The following is a 4567-nucleotide window of genomic DNA, read 5'->3' on the forward strand; positions in this document are numbered from 1 at the left end:
CTTTTCATTGCTTGCATAGTTGAATTATCGGTTGCATCGTCGTGTCGAGTTGCTGGTCTTAGTGTCTAGGTTGTTTAGAGTTTCGAGTTCTGTTCACATTAGTCACGTCGTCGCTGCATCATTATCCCTTCCGCTGTCCACCACCCATCCATCAATTTCCTCCACGTGCTACCCACCGTTCATTGTCATAATCATAGTTGAGATCGTTCCCATCTTCGCTTGATCCAATCTACATCTTATCTAGTTTGTTTTGGAAAGAGGGAGAGAGAAAAAAAGATAGAGAAAAAAAGTAAAAAAAAAAGTCAGAGAAAAAAAAGAAAGGAAAAGAAAAAAAAAGTGTGAGAAAAAAAAGAGAGGAGAAAAAAATACAAAATTCGGATCTATCTAGACTCAATCTCGTAGTTGAATTCGGATTGGAATCTGTTTTGCGCACTGTTCAGTAAAACAGGTGTATCTTCCTCATACGAAGTCAGTTTTGGCTCCGTGAGTACTCAAATTGAAGATAGCGACGAGCCGCATCTAAATAGTTGCAGAAGCTTGTTCAATATTTGACACCTCAAAATCGGCTTCTAAATAGGTCTTTTTGCCCTCCGAAGTTCGTGAACACAACTTGTTCCAATTTTTCAGGCCAGTTTTAGAATTCTTTGACTTCTCATATCAACTCGGAATTGAGTGATTCTTTTTGCATTGGAAAGCTTGAGTTAGTAGCATTCTTTGAAAGAATTTATCAGAAAATTGTCTCAAACTTTTCAAGAGGAAAGTTGGAGAGAGAGTTGTTGTATATCCTGCTTCGCAGTTGTTTTTCATCATTATCTTCACTGCCGTTGTGATCTTCACTTATATCTTGCTGTCAAGAGCTACTTAGTATCCTTCATTGATGCTAGTTGTGCTACGCCGTGACCTCATTAGTGTTCTAGGCTCGCGTCTCTAGTCCGGTCTAGCCTAGGACCAGCACAGTACCGTCGTTGAGCGTTTATTCAACATTGCATCTTTGAATTGATTATTGCTAATCTTTTGCTACCATATATAGCCAACCTGATAGAGGCGAGGGTGTCCCGATCTTTCGATGAGATGATAACTATCGATTTGGTGGAGACGACTTTGACGATCCGACTACAAACGTGCACGACGTTGCGCCTTAGCAATCGCTAAACCAATCTCCTGAGGTTACTGACGATGCCGGAAGCACGGTCAGCCTGACCACGAAGGTCTATTCCTGCAAGCAATCGAAGAACAAGCAAGAATATGATAAAGCAATCTGAATATTGCAAATATATATGAGGTATTGATAATGGTGGGGATCCGGAAGCGGTCTTGGTCTGGTCGTTGGACACAAACGAAGTACACGAAGTTGCAATGGCTAACTTTTAACTAAACAAATCCCAAGGAAAAGCTACTAGATGGATCTAGTTATATAGGAGCAAGGGGTGGCGGCCAAGGAGGTGGGAGGACGTCCCAAGGCAGCCTAAAACTAAATCTAGGTCGTACAAGGCCAATGGGCCCAAGTGGAGGTGATGTAACACCTTTGGACTTGTAGTTTGACTCGGATTCTGCTGCAGCATCAGATTGTTTCGTCCACAACTCAACGCTCCGGACGAATTTGAAGGTGATTCCAATTGGGTTGAAAAGTGCACGAAATCTAGTTTCCAACAAAAAAAGAATCACCCAATTAGGAGTCCGTATGAAAAACTTGTGTGCGTTTTGAGTCAGGTGTGTCTGTGCAGTCCGAATCTGAATCCAGAACGTGAGAGACTTGGACTCTATCTTCTTTTGGGCCAAAAGTGACGTGAGAGAACTTTTTGGACAGCAAATAAACATCTCTTTCTTCCTTATCTTCATATGTGGATTGTACAAATGTCCCATACACCTGCAATTAGACAAAACACAAAAGTGTGTGAAGTATTTTTGTTCTGGATAACATAAATAGATTATTGAATAGTTTGCACTAGAAATCACCTGACAAATATGCATATATGCAATATTTTTGGTCATATCCAAGGTAGTCATGTCCTCATCATCCTCCCCTTCTTGAAAATAAAGCCGTCCTCGGCGTTGCTTAATCTGAAATGTGGCTAACAAAAAAGACAAGGTGTACATGTTGTATATGTATATGTCATCCATTTTTACTTCCCTTGATTTTTGCATATATGACACATGAATAGATGAGTAACTTGCATAGTTCATAAAATCTAAAGCCAAAATATTAGCACAAGAAGTAGAAGGCATGAAAATATTGCAACTCAGTTTGCACATATAAGTGAAGCTCTTATTCATTTCAAAAGATTGACAATGTTCATCATTAAACCATCCCATCATTGGTGAATAAACCTTACTTGCATCAAATTTACATGCTACAACATGCTTAAATAAGCAAACATGCAATAAGTCATTCAACACAGAATCATCACCAAGATTAGAGGTCATATCAAAATGATTAAACATTGGTTCTTTTGCATCAATAGTTAATTCAATGGGTGCACTCAAAATTGTTGGTATTTCAGTTGTTTGATCACATGGCAAAGTCAAATTATCAACGTAGTCCTCTAAAATAGGTGGTGTGATCAAAGTAGTGGGTAGCTCATCAGATGGTGCATTCAAATTGACAAGGCATTCATCATTCTCATGTAGAGATGGAAGATCAGTACCTTTGTCATTACCTCTTATGATCAACTCAGATGATGTAGCCACTCTCGGGGGCGATGTGTCACATGGTGGAGGTGATGTAGTCCTGACAACAACGGATGTGGTTGTCATAGTATTCCTAGTAGTTGAAGGAACAATCATATCAACTCTTGGAATGTGCACCGTGCGCTTGTTCTCCTCGTGACCAACACGTCGTTTTATTTCCTGTTCAGCTTTGCAAGCAAGATGAAACAAATGGTCCATAGGATAACACTCTTCATGAATTAGTATCTCTTGAATATCACGGTTTAATCCTCCCCACTTGATAGAGGCGAGGGTGTCCCGATCTTTCGATGAGATGATAACTATCGATTTGGTGGAGACGACTTTGACGATCCGACTACAAACGTGCACGACGTTGCGCCTTAGCAATCGCTAAACCAATCTCCTGAGGTTACTGACGATGCCGGAAGCACGGTCAGCCTGACCACGAAGGTCTATTCCTGCAAGCAATCGAAGAACAAGCAAGAATATGATAAAGCAATCTGAATATTGCAAATATATATGAGGTATTGATAATGGTGGGGATCCGGAAGCGGTCTTGGTCTGGTCGTTGGACACAAACGAAGTACACGAAGTTGCAATGGCTAACTTTTAACTAAACAAATCCCAAGGAAAAGCTACTAGATGGATCTAGTTATATAGGAGCAAGGGGTGGCGGCCAAGGAGGTGGGAGGACGTCCCAAGGCAGCCTAAAACTAACTCTAGGTCGTACAAGGCCAATGGGCCCAAGTGGAGGTGATGTAACACCTTTGGACTTGTAGTTTGACTCGGATTCTGCTGCAGCATCAGATTGTTTCGTCCACAACTCAACGCTCCGGACGAATTTGAAGGTGATTCCAATTGGGTTGGAAAGTGCACGAAATCTAGTTTCCAACAAAAAAAGAATCACCCAATTTGGAGTCCGTATGAAAAACTTGTGTGCGTTTTGAGTCAGGTGTGTCTGTGCAGTCCGAATCTGAATCCAGAACGTGAGAGACTTGGACTCTGTCTTCTCTTGGGCCAAAAGTGACGTGAGAGAACTTTTTGGACAGCAAATAAACATCTCTTTCTTCCTTATCTTCATATGTGGATTGTACAAATGTCCCATACACCTGCAATTAGACAAAACACAAAAGTGTGTGAAGTATTTTTGTTCTGGATAACATAAATAGATTATTGAATAGTTTGCACTAGAAATCACCTGACAAATATGCATATATGCAATATTTTTGGTCATATCCAAGGTAGTCATGTCCTCATCACAACCCAGCTCCACATATTTCTACACCATGTATACGTACGCTCCCCTGGCAATCGCTTTACTCAATATTCGGAGTTACTTGACACCGCTGGTTGCCGATCACCGCCTGCTGGATGGTAAGAACTTGTAAGACATTGATATTTGCTTTACAGTGAGCGTTTTACCACCACATCCTAGTAGTTATAGGAACATTATTTTTGGGTTTTGTTTCTTGTTCTACTAATCATGACAGGATCCAGAGTCAATTCATGGGCTTTGTCGATCGCGGGAGACGTGCCACCACCTTTGCAAATACCACAACCGTCACGAGAGGTGCACAAACATCCAAATGCACATGATCAGGTTAATGTATCTATACCACCATTTAATGGCCGTTTTAAACCTGCTTTATATATTGAATGGGAGTTCGACATAAAAAATATATTTGCTTCCTGATAGAGGCGAGGGTCCCGATCTTTCGATGAGATGATAACTATCGATTTGGTGGAGACGACTTTGACAATCCGACTACAAACGTGCACGACGTTGCGCCTTAGCAATCGCTAAACCAATCTCCTGAGGTTACTGACGATGCCGGAAGCACGGTCAGCCTGACCACGAAGGTCTATTCCTGCAAGCAATCGAAGAACGAGCAAGAATATG

This window comes from Triticum dicoccoides, unplaced genomic scaffold (genome assembly GCF_002162155.2).
Source record: "Triticum dicoccoides isolate Atlit2015 ecotype Zavitan unplaced genomic scaffold, WEW_v2.0 scaffold20519, whole genome shotgun sequence".
Classification (NCBI taxonomy): Eukaryota; Viridiplantae; Streptophyta; class Magnoliopsida; order Poales; family Poaceae; genus Triticum; species Triticum dicoccoides.